Source organism: Trachinotus anak, unplaced genomic scaffold (genome assembly GCF_046630095.1).
Source record: "Trachinotus anak isolate AG129_WGS33_773 ecotype Australia unplaced genomic scaffold, CSIRO_AGI_Tana_v1 ptg000002l, whole genome shotgun sequence".
Classification (NCBI taxonomy): domain Eukaryota; kingdom Metazoa; phylum Chordata; class Actinopteri; order Carangiformes; family Carangidae; genus Trachinotus; species Trachinotus anak.
The window spans coordinates 24,997,580-25,021,006 of NW_027273853.1; the positions used below are offsets into that span (position 1 = coordinate 24,997,580).

A 23,427-nucleotide genomic window follows, 5' to 3' on the forward strand; every position below is an offset into this window, starting at 1 on the left:
GCCAGTTACAGTTCTAGTTGACCAAGAACTTCAAAGTGTGGTGTCCACAAATACTTCAGTGGGCCACTACTGAAGGACTGAACCCAGAGGAAATACTGGAGCACATGATTCACTTTAGCAGCATCTTTGACTCTGAAGAAGATGGAGCATGTGTCGAAACGTTAGTCATTTGCACCTGATCATTAAACTGCTGCAGTGAATTGTGTGCTCCAGTAGTTCCCATTGAGCTATTTGCATCATGTCCTACTCTGAGAGCACCCACCTCCGTTAGCGGAGGGGCTGAAGTGCACAAGACCTTTTTACAACTTTTTAACCTATAATTTAATTAGGGCTGCATGGTTGTGCAGTGGGTAACTGTGGCCTCACAGCAAGATGGTTCTGGGTCTGAATCCGGGGCCCGGGGCCTTTCTGTGTGGAATTTGCATGTTTTCCCTGTGATTGTTTGTCTCTATGAGTCAGCCCTGTGATAGACTGGTGTCCCATCCAGGGTGTACCCCACCCTCGCCCGGTGTTGACAGAGCTGACAACTTACAATGAATTATTATTAAACGCTATCATTAGATGCTTCCTTTGGCGTCAAGTTTCTCTTCATACAGTTTTAGACAGTTTCATGTAAGTGCTCCATCTTTTAGTCATCAGCTGTTGACTCTGCAGAAAATGAATGGGACTGTTTTGGAACAGTCGACATCCCAAATATCTCCTACCACCTCCCAACTTTATTAGCAAACTTACAAGCTGACTTTCAATGCAAGGCTTTCATGTTTTCAGCAGGTATATGGGAAAAGGAATGGGAAAGTGGTCTCAGACATTTGGAGCCCACTGTATGTGGGCCATGATGTCTGTATATTGTTGTAACCTCACCTACACCACAACTTGAAAGTAGATTCAACACAAGTCTTAGATTGAAATTGCTAACAGGGCACCGACGTGGTGAAATGAAAGTAAGCCAGTTGAAGACTGATTGTCTTTAGGAAGCTCTGTTGCTCTACCAGTGATTCAGCTAAGGTGCTGTTTTCATTTGTGTGTATAGTAAAAAACACATCAAAGCTTTTCTTCTCCCCTCTGCTCCACTTTCAGAGCGGCGTGCTGTGTGGAGAGGCGAGAGCACAGTGACGCCCCGCCGGCAGCACCGTGTTCAGAGCAGGCAGGAGGGCTGCTGCCCTGTTACAGACCGAAATGCCCAATATATGAGATGGACACTGTGATGTCAACGGGTCTTTGGGAAAGTAGAATGCAGATGGCATCCAGACACGTCCGCATACAGTACACACCACCCCACACACAGACACACAACGCACTGATCTATTCATGAGTCCAGTCGTGCAGAGGCTGGCAAGATCACTGCTGACTTGACTGAAATGCTGCTGATGCCGGCTGCTCACCTCACCTGACAAACACACACACACACACACACACACACACACACACAAACACAGTATCTCAGGGGATCACATTCAAATTGATTAGGCCTGCAGCTATTTTTCTTCAGGTGTCAATCCATTCCTGAATGATGCACATGGCTCCCCGTGCCCCCTCCTCCCCCCTCCCACCACCACCACCTCCTTCACATACACACACACACACACATCATAGCAGTAAGTGTTTTTTTCTATGATGTTATGGCAACTTTCACTATGGAAACTTAGGCCTCTGTCGAGCTTCCTCATGAAAACATATGTAACTAATGATGGTACTCAGGGTGACAGGCCTCATCGCGTGAGAAACAACATCCCACTGAGACTGTTTACTTCTATCTAGCATTGTGTGTGAGTGTGCATGTGTGTGCGTGTGTGTGTGTTTGGCTATGTGTGGGATTTTTCCCATGCAATTCATTGAAAACATTTGGGTTAAGCATATGCATGTGCGCATACTTTATATTCCTGCATATATTCTAATGTCTAATATAAATGTGTGCGTGTCTGTGTTTGTGCGTGCATGCATGTGTGTGTGTGCATGTGTGCTTGTGTGTGTGTGTGTGTGTGTGTGTGTGTGTGTGCGCTACCTGTGTGTTCATGGGACCAGAAGTGAACAACAACACCTTATAATTAGCCTGGTCCAGGTCAGGTGACTCTTCACTGTGATTGGGAAACCTGCTCTACACTATTTTTCCATTAACACCTCTGTGTGTGTGCTCTGGAGGGGGTTGGGGAAGGGGGGGGTCTAGTAGCTCAGAATGGAGTGGAAATGAAAGCAAGAGAGAAAAAGAGAGAGGCATCCATTCAGCTGGTCCTTCATTAGTGAAAGGCTTCAGGTGACTTGGAGGAGTGTGTAACTTGTGAAAAGGGAGAAAAGTGCAGCGAGGGCCTCTGTGGACAAGTTCAGTGCTTGTTAACATGAAAAGATGGAATGAGAGAAATGGGGGTGGGGGTTCCTCATGAACTTAATTTTCCACTCGTTTGAAGCTTCATGCTGAAGTGCTGAATGTCCTCCCACACAGGACTTTTCCTCCTCCTCAGGTGACAACTGATTAAATTAAGGCTCATGTTTTATCTTCATTGAAATGTTCAAATTAATGTTATTCATGTGACCTCTGCCAACTCCAAATGAGCAGTGTCGACGTCACTGAGGACATTTCTCATCATGCTGCAGGGGATGTAAACAATGAGAATAAAAAGTGTCCAACCTCATTCTGTAAGTTACGCTGTGGGCCCTGTTAATTCAATCCTATATATGTTTACATTTGGACAAACAGGCACCATTAAAAGTCTGCCAGATTTGCTATTAGCAGTTCCTTTTTGCAATGTGCCCATGAACACACAGACAACTGTCACTGGACCACTCTGGCATTGAGGAAAACTTCTCAGGCAGGTTCTGGAGTTAAAAAGAGAGTCTTCCTCGGAGTGGATTTCTGGACGTTTGATCACCATAGACAGTGGTGATATCCAAGGAAAGTGTAAGTCATACTGAATCTGAAATATGTACATCATGCCTGTGTGTGGATCAAACAAACAGACCGCTGGAAAGCAGGTCCATCTCCGCACATGTTGGTGCCCGAGGTGAAACAGCAGCTGGCACCACTGAGGGATAGAATATATTATGACAATTATATTAATTTAATTGCCCCACTGTGCTCTATCAAAACACTGAAGATGTGAGAGCAGTGGTTGGTTTGAGTTTCAGTGAACAGCAGCATGAATGAAACCAGGAAGTGTTTTTGTTTTTGCATCTGTTTCAGTGATACTTAGCAGGTGAACACACCTCTACAGTGCAGCTGTTGGTTTCTCATTTTGTTAGTGCTGAGGTTAATGAGTGTCTGTCTCAATCCTGTCCACATCTTCCTGCTGCAACAGACTCACTCTGACATCCTCTCTCCTGGTGGGATATTGCACTGAATGTTGTATAATTAAGGAAAAAAAATAAAATAAAATTAACATGCATAGTCATAACATAGCATAGTCTAAAGCATAGTCCACCTGCATCAGCGAACCTCCTTCCACCCTTTGATTCACTGTTACTGAGTTGATTTGAAAATACAACTCTTGACATCCATGGAATTAAATGGTCACATAAATAAAAATATACACATACACTTGGGCATGGGTAAATGTACACACAGGTATCCACTCACACAGATACACACTTTAGGTCTGAGTGTATTTGTACAAGTGCTACCACACAGATACAGTCGATGTAGAAATCTAAGTCAGTTATCGTGCCGTGTTTTGAGCAATTTGCACCGAGGTTTCATCACAGCGAGTCAACCCACAGACATGTTGTGTTACTGCATCACCCCACAAGGAACAAATGGCAACTCCACACAATCATATGACTCTGAAAAAATCCACACACCTTCAAAACTCAAGTCCTGTGCAGCAGGCTACAGCTCACAGATTGTTGGACTCGTGGTTATTAATGTAACAAATGTCATACATGTATATAACCTTCCCCACATATAATCTTTCCCACAGGCACATTGTGTATCTTTGTGAGAAACTATGCTGGACTAGCTGATAGTTAACAGCACACAGGAGTGTCAATACCACACTGTCAGACCTAGCTGCTAACAAAGGTCTGACAGAGGAGCACACATAAGCAACAAACCCTTCCACACCAACAGCACATGTACATGCTGGCCTCATTTACAGCTCACTACATTGATTTATGCGTCAGAGCTCTGCAGTATGGCTAAAAGATCTGCACTGCAAACAAACGTTTTTATAAAGTAAGTGTGTGATTCATTGTTGGGAAGTACTGAATGAACATCTCTATGGGCTACTACAGCTCCTAATAAAGATCAAATTAAATATCATTTTATATGTGAACACATGAATAATCAGTGTTTGACCCAGAGCGTGTCACTAGCCTACTATCTACTACACAGACCTGTCTGTGCGAACCACAACCCTGTGACTCATTCATGGACCTGCCTCTTCTGTCAAGCTGTGACATTAAGCCTGCAAACGCTGGAATAAAAACAGTGGAATAAATAATGATGTTAGATCGTTTTTCAAAAGACTATTGTCTGTATGAAATACTGTTGAGCAGGCTGGAGTTTCAGTGATTTGTGTAGTTACAAATGTCAATGGGATTTTAAATCAGAATCAGAATCAGAATCAGAATCAGTTTTATTGCCAAGTATGTTTTCACATACAAGGAATTTTTTCTGGTGATTGGTGCAATTGATCAGCAACAGTGGGGCTCTCTAGCCTTGTTGATAAGGCTAATAGCAGATGGGAAGAAGCTATTTTTGTGGCGAGAGGTTTTGGTCCTGAAGGACCGCAGCCTCCTGCCAGAGGGGAGTGTCTCAAAGAGTTTGTGTCCAGGGTGGGAGGAGTCAGCTACAATCTTCCCTGCACGCCTCAGAGTCCTTGAGGCGTACAGGTCCTGGAGGGACGGAAGATTGCAGCCAATCACCCTCTCAGCAGAGTGGATGATACGCTGCAGTCTGTTATTGTCCCTCTCCGTGGCAGCAGTGTACCAGATGGTGATGGAGGAGGTGAGGATGGACTCAATGATGGAGGTGTAGAAGTTCACCATCATAGTCCTTGGCAGGTTGAACTTCTTCAATTGCCTCAGGAAATACATCCTCTGCTGAGCTTTTTTGATGAGGGAGCTGATGTTTAGCTCCCATTTGAGATCCTGTGTGATGGTGGTTCCCAAGAAGCGAAAATGCTCCACGGTAGCCACGGGGGAGTCACACAGGGAGATGGGGGTGGGTGGGGCTGGGCTCTTCCTGAAGTCCACTATCATTTCCACTGTCTTCAGAGCGTTTAGCTCTAGGTTGTTCTGCCTGCACCAGGTCACCAGACGCTCAGTCTCCCACCTGTAGGCAGACTCATCGCCATCAGAGATGAGTCCAATGAGAGTGGTGTCGTCTGCAAACTTCAGGAGCTTGACAGACTGATGGCTGGAGGTGCAGGTGTTGGTGTACAGGGAGAAGAGCAGAGGAGAAAGAACGCAGCCTTGCGGGGATCCAGTGCTGATGGTCTGGGAGTCAGACACATGCTTTCCTAGCTTCACGTGCTGCCTCCTGTCAGACAGGAAGTCGGTGATCCGCCTGCAGGTGGAGTCAGGAACGCTCAGCTGGGAGAGCTTGTCCTGCAGCAGAGCCGGGATGATGGTGTTGAAGGCAGAGCTGAAGTCCACAAACAGGATCCTGGCATAGGTCCCTAAGGAGTCCAGGTGCTGGAGGATGAAGTGGAGAGCCATGTTGACGGCGTCGTCTACAGACCTGTTGGCTCTGTAGGCGAACTGCAGGGGGTCCAGGAGTGGGTCAGTGATGGATTTGAGATGGGACAGGACAAGGCGCTCAAATGATTTCATGACCACAGAGGTCAGGGCAATGGGTCTGTAGTCATTTAGACCTGTGGGCCTTGGTTTTTTGGGGACAGGGATGATGGTGGAGGATTTGAAGCAGGCTGGCACGTGGCAGGTCTCCAGTGAGGTGTTGAAGATGTCTGTGAACACTGGAGACAGCTGATCAGCACAGTGCTTCAGGGATGATGGAGAGACAGAGTCAGGACCGGCTGCTTTGCGGGGGTTCTGCTTCTTAAAAAGCCTGTTGACATCTCTCTCCAGGATAGAGAGAGACGTTCCTTTGGTAGGGGAGGAGGGGGGTTCTGATGTGGCTCTGATGTGGAGGTTAGTGTCAGGCTTGTCCCACTGTCTTTCAAAGCGGCAGTAGAACTCATTCAGATCGTTGGCCAGACGGAAGTCATTAATGGAGTGGGGGGGTTTAGGTTTGTAGTTTGTGATCTTTCTGAGCCCTTTCCAGACAGAAGCAGAGTCGTTGGCTGAGAACTGGAGCTGAAGTTTCTCAGAGTACAGTCGTTTAGCTTCTCTCACCGCCTTGCTAAACCTGTACTTGGACTCTTTAAACTTGTCCCTGTCCCCACTCCTGAAAGCTTCCTCCTTTTGCCTCCTGAGCTGACTGAGCTTAGCTGTGAACCAGGGTTTGTCATTGTTATAACTCACCCTGGTGCGTGATGGGATACAGCAGTCCTCACAGAAGCTGATGTATGACGTCACAGCCTCTGTGAACTCATCCAGACTGTTGGAAGCAGTCCTGAACACTTCCCAGTCAGTGCAGTCCAAACATGCCCGCAGATCCTCTATGGCTTCACTGCACCACTGCTTTGATGTCCTCGCAACAGGTTTACACAGTTTTAGTTTCTGCCTGTATGTGGGAATCAGGTGGACCATGACATGGTCAGAGTGGCCCAGTGCAGCCCGGGGGACGGCGGGATAAGCACCACTGATTGTGGTGTAACAGTGGTCCAGAGTGTTCCCCTCTCTGGTCGGGCAATTAACAAACTGTCTGTATTTGGGCAGTTCATGACTGAGGTCACCTTTGTTAAAGTCACCAAGGACAATAACTACGGAGTCCGGGTTGGTCCGCTCCACACACAGTATCTGCTGTGGCCTGTGGTGGGATGTAAACACCGACCAGGATGATTGAGGTGAACTCACGGGGGGAGTAGAAGGGCCTGCAGTTTATGATGAAAGTCTCCAGGTCAGGAGAACAGTGCTGCAGGATCACTGTCACGTCTCTGCACCAGCCACTGTTTGCATAAAAGCAGATTCCTCCACCTTTGGTTTTGCCGGACAGCTCTGTGTCGCGATCCGCTCTGAAGAGTTGGAGGCCGGCCAGCTCCAGCGCAGAGTCCGGAATCGATCCACACAGCCACGTCTCCGTGAAGCACAGGACGGCAGATGAAGAAAAGTCTCTGTTCTTCTGCACCAGTAGCTGAAGTTCATCCAGTTTGTTGGGCAGTGAACGCACGTTGGAGAGAAAGATACCTGGGAGAGGTGTGCGGAGTCCGCGCCGGCGGAGACGCGCAAGCGCACCGGCACGTTTTCCTCTCCTCCGGCGTTTCACTGCGAGAGCAACGGTCAGTGACCTCTGACCAAAATGTCCAATAATTCCACAGGTGAGTCGAGAAAAGTAGGAAAAAAATCCACTGGAGTTGTTTCTCTGATATTAATGAGCTCTTCTCTGGTGAAAGAGCTCCGGAAACCAAAACAGAAAACTGGATTTATAAAGAAAATAAGGCAAAAAAATGCGCAACAAAACACCGAGGCAGCCATCCGCGGCGCCATGGCAAATGAGGTTCTCTAACCACTGCTGCAGACTAATTTTAAGTATCCTAGTAATGTAGTTATTATCACTGAACATGGACTGATCTGGTTTTCTAGATATTGATGAATTTTGAAGTTCAAGTAAACTCTTTGTCAGTTTCACAGTTAAGTTCAGATGAAAGGAGAGAACTTTCTCAACCTGTTTTTCATGTTAACATATAGAAAAATAACAAACTAGAAATTCTCATTTCTTCCTCTCAAGACATGTTTAAACAATATAAAAGTAACTAACCACAATTTGCAACTAGCAGGTATATGTCAAAAAGTTTAGCATCTTTTATCGTTTATGTTGTTTGTTAGCTTGTAACTGGCAGTGGCTGACACAGTGTTAGCGGTTGTGCTAAGGCAAACTCTTGCCCTCTGTACTTGAAAGGTTTCGCGGTTTATTGTTAACCAAGTTAAATCAAGTCTTTAATCAATGACATTATTAATTATAAGTCTAATGTAACATGACTAAAATCAATCCCCCTTCTTTAGGTTTCACAGTTTTCACAGCATTGTTTATTGTTCTCCTATTGCCAGGGCACTGGCCCTTTGGAAAAGTATTATGGGCCTATAATGGGGGTTTGTCAAACTCTGGATCAAAATAATTATTACTGTACTGTTACTGTATAATAGTCAGTTGCTGAAAATTTTCTTTCTCTGCTTTTCACAAAAAAATATTATTAGTTCTGGAAACAGCAGGAAGAATTTATTTTCTCACAATTGGGCCAATGTTGTATTTATACCAGCAAGTCGTCAGCACAACTCTGTAGAAGTTATTGCACTTGCAGACAGATGAAGCTCTGATCTTAATACATTTGGTGCATTAGAGAGCTGGCAGGAGCAAGATGTTTAATACCAACTAGGCAGACTAGCACAACTTTCTCTCTAAAGCAGAGATGAAATGAAATGAGTCTCAGAGTTTACGCTGGGCTTTTAAGTCTGATAAGGCTTGTGATCAGTGATTAAATTGGCTTTAATAGCAGGGAGGTCTGAGCATGTGTGGGTGTGTGTGTGTCCTCTGGTTTGATATAAATTGGTAAAATTGGTGCTTGTAGCTGTATTTTGTATCTCTCTCCCCTCCCGTTGTAGGGCAGGTGCTCATAAAGGAAATGTATTTGAAAGAAAAACTTGTCTTTTATCTCTCATATCAGTTCTCTCCCCCTCATCACCCTATGAACAAATACTTTCTCTCCCTTTTGTCCATAACTAGATCAACTTCCTGAGCTGTGTTGAAGGTAAAGGACATAACAAAAAAAAAAAAAAAAGTATTGGAAACTATTTTTGCCCCCACTGGCTGGTGACTTGTGACAGTAAGTGAATAAATATTCATCGAAACACGACACATCTGAGGTCACAGCAGGAGTTTATCCCAAGAACAGCCAGAACACACAGGCTACATTCATCCTCCAGTTAAGTCATTCTCCTCATAGGACAGTTAAATCCTTTACACATATCAATGAGCCAGAGTGACAACCTATTCTACTATCAGGACAAACATGAAGTGCTGATTCAGGTGATTTTAGCGCTACAGCACTAGACGAGTGACTTAACATGATAATATGCTGATATAACATCAGCGTGATGCTTTAAGTCATGTCGAGAATAAGTCAACAGAGATGCCAAATAAATCCAGGTTAAAGTTAAAGCAATATATCAGGAAAAAAAAGCAATTTACCATTTTTCATCTGTAACAAATGTTGCTATGGTTACAGCATGCTATGGTTACACTCGATATGCGATGTCAGCAGAACATCCGCTTCCACTTTGTATGCCGTTGTAGTTGTTCCTCCATGCTCCACAGCAACATTTCCTCAGAAAATCAATTCAGCTCCACACACAGGTATGCACACAGAGTAACACAGGGATTACCTGCTTGCTAAACCAGCATATACAAACAGGTGCATTGCAATTCATGCCAAAGGCTCTCACTGAATATAAAACACTAGTATTTTTTTGCTAAAACATACTCCTCAAAAACCCTTCCAACATGGCTAATTGTGCTCCCACTGGGTTCCAGTAGCATTTATCTAACAAGTGAATCCCCAAACACCAATTACCACCACTGTATGTTGCATCTCATCACATATTCAAGCACACACAGTGGGGTGATAACTGCTGCCCACTGTGTACAGTGAAGGAGCTCACTGCTGCTCCAGACTCTGAATCCTTCTACAAACTGACAGGTTTAGATCATTTAACTGTCTGCTGCTGTCAGTCAGTGTATTTCAGCACAGAGGCCTGATATCTCTATTGCTGTGGCTGGTCCACACCCTCTCCGCTGGCAATGAAGTGACAACCGCACTTGCTGCTTTTTGGTGCGCATTGTGTAAACTAGGTGTTATTCACAGCCATCAGAGGAGACTGTCCAAGCTGTAGGTGGTTTGTAGTTGTGGAGGGAATCAACTACGCTGCATCCTTATTCACTGCATAACCCTCTGCAACAAGCACAAAAACACCAGACATGGTAGAGCCCACTGAGGCTATGTCAAAGGATTTGCTGATTGTTATAATTTTTGCTTGAATGCAACCTGAACTGCTAAACAAGGGCCAAAGAAAAATTAGTAGTTTTAGAGATGTTAGTGTTGTGCAGCTACTGAGTGTTTTTTGCAGCTACAAATAAGAATCAATTTTCTTTTCCAATTACTCTGCCATTTCATATATTGATAATAAACAAATTCACCTCAGATTTGTTATTGCACTTATGAGGTGTAGTATTAATTCAGGCATTAGCTCAGTGGTTCCCGACCAGATATGCAAGATGTTGCTAGGGGTTACAAAATAAATCCTAGGGATTGTGACATAATTAACAAGATAGAAAATTTCTTGTATTTCTTTCTTTTTTTTTCTTTTTTAAGGTTTATTTGCTTTTGTTAATACATTATTTCATCTCTTGAGCCTCTAAATATCAGTCAAGCCAGGATTTAAAAAATACCACTGGCTGAACTGGTCCCAACCAGTGGAAGCTGACATTTTTAAAGGATCACAAGCCAAAATGACTGGAAAACAATGCAATTGCTGATTGACATCAGTACCATTTATGTTTCACTATAAGTGACTCATTCATTAGCTGCTTGGCCACCAGCTGACAGGAAATGTCCAATCAGATTCATGCAAAGATACAGCAAAGCCCTCACAGCCTGATACTTCTTTGCACTGCTCTGTTGATATAAACACAGCATTGATTCCTCCTCTTTACATAAAACATTTTTCCAGTTATTGATTTAACTACAATCTAATATTCATGTATATGTTTCATATTATGTAAAAATTCTTGCTGTCTTTGTGAATTGTGGTTCCATTAATTGCTGTTTATTCAATCATAAAATAAGCACTCAGGACCGAGTCCACAAAGTCATTAATTTTCAGTGGAGCCACTTCTCAAAGTGTCTCTCGATGACATCACTAAAAATGGTTTCTGGTCCCTTTCACAGAGAAAAGTTGAAATGACAGTATTTACAAATGCAGCGCTTGTGATCTCTGAGCCATTAACATTGCACTGTGCTGCATTAGCACTGCGACATCCTCCAAACTCTCTGCTTTTACTCCGAGCTTCTTTCACTTCACCAAGCAAATCTGCCGCACTGAGGTTGTCACCATCCCCTCTGTTCCAAAGAACAAGATGCCATTAGGATGCCAGTCAAGGGAGTGAAATGTCTGCAGCACAGAGATGTAGTGTTCAGTGACTGCATGTTGCTGATGGGTATAGCGTGTCTCCACCAGGTGATACACTATATGTCTGTGGCATTTGGATCAATAAGTGAGTGTAAACTGCTGGAGCAAGAGGTGAGAGCTCCTGTTCTTTCATTCGTTTAGAAATGTAGCGTTCAGTTAGTACTCTGGTTATTATTTGACTTATTCTTTAATTTATGCACACTCTTATTTATTCATTCACAACAACATATTCTCTGCTGTATATCCTGCTAACTATCACTGGATGATAGTTGGTTAATTAATTTGGTATAGGATTTACTGACAAATAGCTGCATAATAAGACTCTGCCTTGGCTTTAAGTTGCTGGTGCATAGCCAATTACACTGACTGACTGCCAAACCTATATTGCCCACTGACAAACAAAGATCGAGAGTGTGATTAAGGTGGGTTGAAACCCAGACAGGTCGGCACCGCTTCTAACAAAGTCGGCCAGATCAGAGGGGGCCTGAAATGAACACTACAGATACTGGTGGGTTTTGAAGGAGTGACTGTCTCAATAAGCTACCAACTAACAAGTTGACTAGTGGAAAAGATTCATTCCAATAATGTGTTTTAATGATTGTAGGGAGTCATTAATTTGGCTGATTAAATCTATGGTTCCAGTTTAGCTTGGGGACAAGTGGTGCAGTTCATTCATCTTCTGGATAAATATTCTTAAACCAACAAACAAGCAGCATCGCACACATCTCACTCAATTAACTGTGACCTTCAGTTAGTCATTAAAAGACAAATAACCAACACATGATTTTGCTTTTGTTTTACTTCTAAGTATTCACATAGTTATTTTTAATGTTAAAGTAGTGATATTTCTGTAATGAACATCTGTGCACCTTGTTCCTAACTCCATTATCCCTTTTGAGGAAATAAATGACGTGGGAACACATCCAGTCACACCTTAAACAGGATAATGTGATCATTCACCTGCCTTCTGCTACTGACGACCTGAAGAAGTGGTACTTGCACAGTTATAAAGCCGAGCATGTTTTATTAAATGAGTGTGGAAAGGAACCATGACAGAGAGCTAAGTCAGAGCCTCAAAGTCCCACATCAGCACATCATTTAGCTAATGCGAAGCTAACCTCCTTTGTTAACCGCTATCCAAGGCCACTTCTTCAGCTCGTCCTCCCATCTCTCTGTTGTAGAAAACAAAGCTAAGATCACATCATACCGTTGAAAGAAACAGGTTGACAGGGTGGGAAATGTACTTATTTGCTTTGTTTACAGGAGTTAGATGAGATGATCAGCACCACTTCCATGTCTGTACACTCACATCACAACAACCTCACACACCCGCCTCTCATGCAACAGTCTTTCATACACCAATCTCTGCACTGCCACTTTGCCGCTGTAACATTGTGAATTTTCCCACTGTGGGACTAAAAGGTTATTTTATCTTATCTTATCTTATCTTAACTATGAAGCCACCACCAGCAGCCAGCTAACTTAGCTTAGCACCGAAACCAGAAACAGGCAGAAACAGGTTACTGGGCAAACGTAACAAAATCGAACTTCTCTAAAGCTCACTAATCAACATGTTATACCTAATTTACTTAATCCATCCAGAAACAAAGTGCATAAACAACAAATTGCCATTACACTGATTTTAAAAAGAGGTAAAAAAAAAAAAAAAAAAGTTCATTAGAACACTTTTGAGGCAGCTTTTACCAACTGGCTGGAGGTGGGTTGATATTGACCATACAGACCTTAGAGTGGCATTGATCTTCTCATCTCAGTCTTGGCAAGACAGCATATTAGCGTATATCCCACAATGCCTAACGTGAGACTCCATGTGTTTTCAATTACTTTATTCCCCACAAAGGTACAATAGGGCTAGAAATGAGGCTTGTTGCATACTCTCCCAGCTCTAGCAGTCACCACTTTAGTGAAAGGACGAACCAGAACTCATGTCCATAATTAATGCTCTGCACTAAGAATAAGGTGGACAGGAAAATTAATATGACTGGAAGCTGACATTAATCCCGTAGGGCTTATTCATCCCTACCATTAGCATCACAGATAGAAAATTAAGATGAGTTAGCTTCATTATGTTACTAATGTTAGCTTTCATTTTTATAAAGATCGGAGGACTTTATTTTTTTTAATATATGCAGGTCATTGATTAGAATTTTGCATTAAAACAATATTATAATTTACTGTATTCTTGAAGATTTAACTCAACCAGAAATAGAAATACAAGGTAAGTGGTAATAATATTATTCCACAAATAAAAACTGGGGTAAAATTCAAGTTCAGGTGGGTATACCTTCCACAAAATCCCTGGTGTTGTTCTCCAGCATTTCATCTCACACGTAACACAGCCTAATAAAGTTGGACGGGAACACAAAAGACTTTTCGACATTTTTGGAAATATGCCAAGATATGTCATTGAATATGTATAAGGTTCAGTTCGAACCACTGCAGCACATGTGTAAAGTGAAGGTCTCCAGAGACTGACTCTGATGGGTACAACCTCACTCTCACACAAGACGATCTAACGATGGCAATCCACTGAGTGGGAACGACTGATGCACTTATCCGAGAAACAGAAAGAAAAAAGTGGAAGCTGGGAAGAATTTTAAGAGTGGACAAAAAAAAATTGGGAGGAAAGTTAAAGGAAGCTCTGGGGAAAGTTGAGACGACGTAGTGCCAAAGAGAGAAAGAAAGAAAGGTTCGTGAGGAGAGAGGGGGAGGGTGTAGTGGAAAAGAAGTGGGGAGAAGAGGACACCTTGAGAGGGAGGAAGAAGAGTATATGAGAGACATCTGGGAGTGTGTGGAGAGGAACAGCAGCCACTCAACTCAGGTTCACGTTTTCTATCTGAAAGTTAGTTAAACTGTACAGAGTTACAGCTGAGAGAGGAAGGGAGGAGGGAAAGTGCAGAACCATTGAGAGAAAGAAGTGGAAGAGACAGAGAGAGCAACAGGAGAGATGGAGATAGAAAGGACACAGAAAATGAGACAAACACAAAGTTGTTATGCTGTGGTTCATATCTGTCAGTCTCTCCTTTAAAACAAAGAAGGCAGCGATGTGTGGCCCTGATTGTTCTTGGTGATTTCCCTACTGGTCTCCCTCTTTCTCACACATTCTCACACACACACACACACACACACACACACACACCATTGTAAGTGAGGACAACACACACTCACACACACACTCCTGTGTTACTTTCGGGTTCCCTCAGAGCAACACTGGGGTGATTAAAAAGACCTTTGAACAAATGGCGTTCCTTGAGGAATGTCTCTTCACCTTTCAAAAAGTGTGGGTGTGTACACGCATGTGTGTGCGCGCAAAGTGGTTGGGGATCCTTCCAGGCATTTAAAAGCTGCGCGCATCCCTTGCTGTACACACACACACACACACACACACACACACACACACCTCAGTGACTGTCGCACCTTAGGAGGTGGAGGATCTAATCATTTTGGCAGGAAGCTTTTAACATCAGCGCCAGTGTTTTATTCAGCAGACTTGCTCCCATCAGCCCCTCTGCGCATCAAGACGGAGCCTGACAATAAAACAAACGCGGGAGAGGGGAGCTACAAGAGGAAGGTTTCTTCCAAAATCGCACAAAAGCATCAGCTGTGTCTTGGCAAATCTACATCTCATCACGGAGAATATATAATGGTTGAAGCTAATGAGTAAAAATTGAAATAGATCAAATTTCACCCTTTGGACTTTGGCGTGCTTGCACTGCACAACCCTCATTTGCTTGTCTTCTGTCCAGTTTTGGCCAGTTTAGGTAATTAAAAACAAATTAGTGAACTTTCTCTCCAACTCATTCTGCGTTCTCTTGTCTTGCCTGATGACTGTGTCAGCTCCATTGGTGTTTAACTGCAACCTGCTGAGCAATAAACCCGACTCCTCATGGTAATGTGATAAAAAAAAAAATAAAAAAAGAAAATGATGATAAGTTTAAATGTTTATTAAAAAAAAACATTTGTTGCAAAATTAAAAATACTGTCTGCTCTGCTGTGACTGACTCCACATCTGGGAAGTCCATTTGGCAAGACCTAAACACAAAGTTATTGTCTGTGTTTGCAGAATTTTATGCCTTCATGACAAACCCTGAGATAATTATAATCCACTGTCTGTGGCCATTTCTGATTCTGCTCAAAGCTTATGCAAATGCTGCTGTGCTCTAAAAATAATGATCATAGTTTTGTCAGAATTATGCACTGTTATAATGTGTGCTTTATTCTTAAGTGCCCTTGCAGCATTGTGAGGTTTTCGGTGCAGGAATATACAACATTATGTAACAGCCTATCAGAAAGCGGTGAAATGGCACAAATAACACTCCAGACAACAGTACACAGAGAGGAAACCTCATCTGTTGCTACAGAGAACAGATTTAGTTCCTGTCACAACTACAGAAACTGGCTTTTCACATTAAAAGTGAGTATGATGATCCTTTCAGCTGGTGAATCTTTTTCAAACCAATATTGATGCATAAATCTGTGCTTTTGAAGTTGTTTGATCTTGATGTTTTTTCAGTGGAAATCATCAACAAGTCAGGCAAAGTCCACTCGTCTGTCTTTCATCACTTTAGTTGGATTTATGCTGAACACAAGCGGCATAGGTCAAACTGACCTCACAGTTCATATTTTCGCTACATGTAAACATCTTCCAGCTCTTCCTGGGGAATCTCTGGGCATTTCCAGGCCAGATAGGCTAATGTAATCCCTCCAACGAGTTCTGGGTCAGTCCTGAGGTCTCCAACCAGTTGGAAGCGCCTGGAAAAACCCCCACAAGCATGAAGGGGTAGTTGTCTGAATGGCACTGTCCTTAAGGTTAAGGAAACTCTTTATGGTAGACTGAGAGAACCAAGAGCCAGAAATTTCATTGGACGTTGGCAGGAACCAAACACAGAGCTAAAAGAAGAGTGAATAATGGACTTAAATCCATCAGGTGGACACAAACCAAACTCATAATGAATGCTTGATGTGTAAATGACTAATTGTTTGCTAACACATTAGCCATAAGCTATTGAGGTAATAACTTTTACAGAACCTGCAAGAATTTGATTCATAGGTTTTCAAGGATTTCTGAGATCCTTGAAATCCCTGGCATTTTGCACACAGGTGTCATTCAGGAATCTGTTAGCGGCTCCTCTGAAGAACATTTTTGAAGGTGTCTTACATTTATTAAGTCAACATTTACTGTGTCCAGGCTTCCCGACCCCTGCCTGAAGCTGTGACCTTTTCCCATGAGGCTCTGAGTATTGATTTACAATACCTTAACATGTTTGAGGAAACAGATGCTTCTTCCTAATTCAACAGAATATAGATCACAGCGCTTGTTTGTGGCTGGAAGAAGGGGTTCATTCAATCATTTACAGTCATTTAGACCAAGTGAGACAGAACGGTTCACGGTTTCACATGTGAAAGTGTCACAATTTTCTTAACTATCTGAAGAATTGCCTTCCCGGAGCGCCCTTGGGCAAGGCACTTAAGCCTGTAACCTCCCTCCAGGGGCACAGAGTCGTCTGCCGCAATGCCAGCAGCAGATGGGTCAGTGGAGTGACTAGCCGCCCTGCTACGGATCAGACCTACGAGAACGTGAATCTGATAATATCCACACAAAGTCGTATTGAGACACACACGTCTGATGTTTAGTCGCTGGCCACCGGTTGGTGCATTATTCAGCCTAAAAGCTTGTTAGGGAGAGCTCACAACGGAGCCATAATGAAAGATTGATGTGTAAAAAACAGTTTAGTTAGCTGGTGTTATATAAAGCAATAAAGCCGTGGTTGAGAGATGGGCATGTAAAGACAGAGAGGGCGAAGAAGAAAGAGGAGGGTTGAGAGGGATTTACAGCACCGACACAGGACACAAGGACAAACACAGCAACAAGGAGCAGGAGAAATGAAAGCATGACAGTGAGAAACAGGAGCAGAAAGACACGGAGAATATTAGAAAACCAGAGAGAATGAAAAAGATGGAGCTGCAAAAGCAAAGCAAGCAGACAGAGTGAGAGAGAGAGCAATCTCAGATGAATTAATGAAGTTCTCCCTGAGGCACAAACCAACATCTCCAGATAAGACACAAGTTACAACCTTTCCAGACCAAACACATGTCAGCAGAGCACAGCACATTACAGCACAGCAGACTGCAGCACATTGTAGCGCAGCAGTGTACGGCAAAGACCAGACGAGTGCAGCACACACCAGTATGGACCAGTAAAACAGTTCTCATCAGGAAATACTCTTTGTAGCGCGACGCTGCTCCTGGATGAAAACCGTCTACATCGAAAAGCCACAACTCTCTGTGGAGCAGGAGGGAGTAAAGATGGTACTCAAAGTTAAGCAAGAGCTTTAAGTTGTTTAAAGTCAAAAGTTTCAGCCCACAGAGAGAGGGCTGAACAATTAATCAAAATATTATGGAAATAGCAATGTGGCCAAGTGCAATATCCAAATCGTAAGAGCTGGAATTGTTTTGATAAAGGTAAAATGTGTCACAACATACCATAAATAAAGCCTTGTGGTACTACAGCGATGCCCACCCTACAAATCATGCTCACCACCAGGAAATAATTCCAATATGATTGTTATTGCATATTGTTAATTAAACCACATTTCTCACTAATTGTTGGAAATCAATTAATGATTCCAGTCATTGTATGAAAATCAACATAGAGATTTGAAACTTTCTTGAGATAAGTAACCCAACTCAGTAAATGGCAATAATAAGGCCATTTAATCCTCTATTATTATTAATACTAGCGGTGCTGGAATTAATGCTGTACCAAGCAGTATTTCTGTCTCACTAATGGATCAAATGACCATGTGTAATGTGAAAGGAACCCTCTTTGGAAATAGACCTTTGCAGTTCCCTGGTGAATTTTCACATCTTTTAGCTAATTGTTTTACAGTTGAAATCCTAACTGTTTGGTTCACCCTCATGGCTCTTATCAACCATGTTTCCAGCAGAATCAGGCAGCTGCTTCCAGTGAATAAACCCATGATACACTACCTGGCCAACATCACACAGCAGACAGGACAGACATATTGTCAGATATATTAACTGCTTTTCCTGCAATGATCAGTTAAAATATCTCCTGTGAAAAAAGGTCTATTACTTAGTTTAAGCAATTAAGATTTAAGTGAACTTAGCAGCTGCCTGAAAGGTGAGAAATCAATCTAAAGACTCGTGATATGCCTTGGGAGTACCACAACATAATCACTGTTATCACTGGTCATGTCTTTTATGTTCGTTTTCATTTGTTTCTTTCTTTCTGCACTCTCCACTTCCTAACTCCCTGTCTCTCCAAAGTCAGAGGAAACGAGCTGTGTAGTCCCATTGATCCAGCAGCTCGCACATGCATGCATACGCAGAGAAAAACGCAGCCACCCTCACACACACACACACACACACCGCTTCCCTGTGAAGAAGACAAAGTGGGAGGTATATTGTGGTGGACGGAGCCACTGACCCTCTTGTTGAGTTAATGAGCTTTTATTGACTTCAGCACCTGAAGCTGCTGCTGTAACTTATCACTGTTAGCACCTCACTCCCCAGATACACAACACACAGGGGAGCACGCACACACAGATGAGCAAACTCACATAATATCTGTTTGTGTGTGTGTGTAAAGATCCATGGAGATGCAGGGACACACACACACACACACACACACACACAGTGTCAGCTCAGAGTGTGTGCAAACCCACAACATCTCCTGGAGTTCAGAGACACAGAACTCACAGACAGGGATTTAAACATATATTTAAGAGTTTGTGCTTTAAATCATGGATTTATTTATCGTTCGAGTCACTTTAAATCAGTAAAAATGTTGATGCCTGATTGATTTACAATAAGGCTGCGTACAAAAACTACTCCTTATTTATTATATGTATATATAATGTATATAATGCACTATATTTACTGTCCAACATTTCAGTTTGTCCAAATTCTGAACATTGAATTTAAACACTATATAATATATACATTCTCTGTCTGTAGGCTGTCAGTGATATTGGCCTATGAGCTTGTATGCTTAAGCTAACCTTAGCTGGCTCGCTAAGGGGTTACATTAGCTATCAGGACAATAAGGCAACGTTAAAACCGCTGTCAATGGGACACAAGAACTTGGCCATACCGGATTTTTGGGGGCTTTTTTTAAACAGAAAAACACCAGGTGCTAAAGCCCCCACTGAGGACTATGCACGATGCAATGTGGCAAATTTTATACATGCAAAAATAACCTAAGCTACAGCACAAAGTATTGAGTACCAGTGTCCAAAATCTCAATTTACTGCTCACTAATGCTGTATCTGTACCTGTTATATAAAGAGTAGTGAATGAGCAAACTAAAGGAGCAGAAGACTCATCATAGGAAAACCTCAGGTGTTAATAATAACATAGCTCTGTTCTTCTCAAGTGTCAAGACAAGTGAAGTGGGGGTCACGCTGCAAACTAACATTTGCTCGTCCAGGTGCAAACACTTGATGTAGATTAATGTAGGGACTACTAACAGGGCTGGCTGGTGACCTGCTGCAGTTAGCACACCAATCTATGTTAGCTAACTTGCTAGCCAGTCTGGCAGGCCACTGTTAGTCACAGCTTCTCTCTGTTTTCTGTTTACTGCTCTGTTTACTTCCCTCTGGCGTTTCCTTCACCATAGTGCATTATTTCATGATATAAAATGTTAATATGGGTAAATAACGCTCTCCAAGCTAATGAGCTCGCTAAAGGTCTGTTGGCAAACTTGTTAAACTTGTTAACGGGACAGTAATCTATTTATTCTAAAGATGCAGCCCATTTGTATCTTCGACTTCTTTCTCCTAACTGCATGCAAACTATTCCTCTGTTCAGAAGCAGTAGGCTATACTCTGTCAGGACAGGTGAAGTAAAAGTGAATGGTGTAGCACAGCTGAAAGCTCAGCACTGTCAAGAATGTTTGCTGATGGTCAACAGCACAAATTTGTGTGTCAAAGTAAATCAAAATTGAACTTACGGATCATTTGCACGTACCAGTTTTGCCTCCCTGAGCAGATCCTTTGATCAGTGTGTAACCGATCCTTAAGTGTGACGGTGAGCCAGCGAGCACAATCCTCGGACTCTGAAACTGAAGCAGCTGAATGGAATTCAGCCATAATTAATATCATTATTTACACCTGTGTTTTTCCTTCTGACATGCCAAACTGTCCACTGTGAAAAAGGCCAATGTTGTCTTCCAAGTTACTTTGAGTGCAATTACCTTATTTAATTTTTGTTTGTTAATCTATATGACTTAACTGCATTTTTCATGACATTCTCTCCTCCTCCCAGACCTCCTGTATTTCTATGTTACTTTCCCTGTCAAGGCTGGCATTGTGTTCAAGCCATGTACCTGTGACTGAACCTCAACCTGTATCTGCCTGCCTGTCTGCATTGTGTCCTGGCTCCCGGTCTGTAAATTTGTCCACGACGTGTGTTTTGACCAACTGCCTGTTCCTGACCAGTCTACCTGCCTTTCCCCATGGGACTTGTTTGCTTTCTCTGACTGACTGCTCTCCTGTTGCCAATTCTAAGACTGTTCTTCGACCAACAACTCCTAGTAAAGTCCTTCTATTTATACCTGCTCACCCTCACTGTCTTTTGTCTGGTACACAAGAATTACAGCTACTTTTAATGATGGTTAGTCCAGCTCATGAAAAAGTTCATATCATGTAGGTTAAAAGGAGGCGAAATCCTCTCTATGTCTTAACTCGTCATCCAACCTTGACTTCTTTTGAAATCTGGGTTGAAATTTAGATTCTGATGTTTCCAATAGCAGATAAATGCAAAGTTAGTCTTTACAGTCATGATACAGGATCAGGGTTCTCACTTGTCCTGGAAAAACTTGAAAACCTGGAAATAAGTTGGCTAGTTTTCCAGTCATGGAAAACTCATGGAAAATGAGAGATAAAGTGGAAAGTATTGTGATGTCCTGGAAAATTATTTCAACGTTATTGTATTATTAGGCAAATCATGTTGACGTTCAAATGGAAGCATTTATGAATTAATTGCAATCCAGTACATCATCACAAACCATAGAGACAATCAACGCCTCTCTGACACAGTGTGAATAAAAATTTAAAATGCTAAATTTCACAAAGGTCATTTACTATTTATTCATCTCATTCAAGCAAGACCAAGTCAAAGAAGCAGCACCGACACAAACATGAAGGTGTGCACAAGCAAAAGCACAGTCTTTGGTTTACATGGTAACACGACTAACAACGCACGCCCTCTGACTGCAACACACCACACTGTGCATCCCTGCAGTGATTCCTCTGCTTCAGACTGGAGTCTTTGTCTTTGCACGTCAGTTTAAGTGAAGTCAGTTTTATTTATGTAGATCATGTCTCAACAGACAATCGCTCAGGGTAAGAATAATCGTTTGTGTTTTTGTGAGGATTTACAATGGATGTTGCTATAGGACAGCCAATTAGGACTGAATCAAATATCATTTACTTCTTTTTATGTTAAGCTAAGAAAATAACACTTTGCCATCACTGAAATGAAGTGAAATTCAAATCTTTCATCCCATTAAAAGAATTTCACAATGTGCTCTAAACCCTCAGCTCTATTCCCTTCAGACCACGTTCACATTGACACAAACAGGAAGCCAGAATCCTATGGAGAAAATATACACTTCTAACATACACAATATGGAAATCTAATCTTCCGCTGGCTGTCCCTGTGGCTGTACGTGTTGTGTGTTGTTATGTGTCCATAAAGAAGTACACATCTACATTTCTGAGCAGTCGGTGATAAGGATCTGTGGCTGTACCACATTATCATCTGCACATCTGTGTGTTTACAGCCATATGTATACAGGATGTTATGTATGAGCTGCTCTGGCTCGTCAGTAGATTTCTTTGGATTCTTGCAACCATCCTTAATGCTCCAAAGAACACCTCTTCACCTGACTTATTGTGTCTGTGTGTACAATTTCCATGTGATTACAGCATCTGATTGACAGCAGCAGTGGAGTGAGACAGGAATTGCAGCCAGGAGTTGAGTCTGGGACTTGCTGTTCAGGTCTTTTGTGGCTGTGTGGTAGGTGCCCTAACCATTCAGCTATGGGGCCACCATGGTATTCAATAGCAGTTGCTAATGGCATAATATACTGACTTCTCTATTCAAACAATTTGGGTATGTTTGGCTGAATTGGAAAAACCAGTTGCTCTTCTGTTGTATTTCTGACTAAGACAGAGTAGAGGTAGAGGTAGTTTTCTCAAAGATCGGGAATTCGATATGTAGCCATTTTAGGGCTTGGTTACACCAGAATTTATAACAGCAAAATGTGTCTCAAATGAATGAATTCTAATCACTTGTCTATTCAGAGTGTTTTTGTGTAGAATTCATTTTTAGTGACACAAATTCACACCACTGACAAATATAAACTGCTATACAAAAAGAAGAGATGCTGCAAGAGATGAATTAACTGTGGAAACTGTACTGTTGCAACAAAGAGAGCTTGTAGTAATGTCATCACCAAGCTTCCAGCCTCACCTACATGTATTTCAAGAGCATGCAAATGAATTTTCTGTGACACAGTCTTTGTGAACGCTTAGACAATCTGCTTTTATTATGATTGATCCTAAAACTAATTTTCCGCCATGCTCAAGAGGTGAGTTCCAGGTACAGGGCGGCGCTGGTAATCTGTAGGTGCTAGAAGCACAGCTTTGAAGCGTGGATGATGATTAGTCAAGCGAATGTGTCACATCATAACAAAATCTACAACAATAAACATGTTATCACTGCAACTACAATGACTCTTACTTTACAAATAAGCGAGAACAATGGAAAGTACCTGATGAGCACTTGGGGAGAGGATGCTATTCAGGGGGAATCAGCTGTAGAGAAATTAAAATGTTTGCCGCAGGATATTGCAATGCTTAGGAGAACTGAGCATGCACCACATCTTCAAAAGGTGTAGGAGGAGATGAAGAACTGAAACAAGCATGTAACAGACATCTATTTCTAAAGCAGTTTTATATATGAGATATAAAGGAAGAGAACTGAGCGTGACATCCTCGCAGTTCTTAAAAGTTTAGGTTATGTAAAGGTCACGAGCTATTAATTTTCTGTCATTGAAAACAGCCATATGTGTAGGTTGGTTCGGTGGTGAACAGCTCAGGCAGTCAGATGAATGTGTCTTCCTCAACCTTCACATCTTTGGTGATT

At 42.4% G+C, this 23,427-nt stretch overlaps 1 protein-coding gene across 2 annotated transcripts in view; it reads right to left on the reverse strand.

Annotated features, from left to right (window-relative positions):
- Nucleotides 1–23,427, reverse strand: part of nrn1la (neuritin 1-like a) — a 64,445-nt gene that overhangs the window by 30,214 nt on the left and 10,804 nt on the right. Inside the window, exon 1 of one of the 2 annotated variants that reach the window (XM_071457862.1) lies at nucleotides 20,245–20,809. The exons of the other annotated variant lie outside the window; for it this stretch is intronic. The gene's annotated coding sequence lies outside the window, so the exon portion shown is untranslated. Of the gene's footprint in view, nucleotides 1–20,244; nucleotides 20,810–23,427 lie in introns of those variants that run through there. 2 annotated transcript variants of the gene reach the window in all.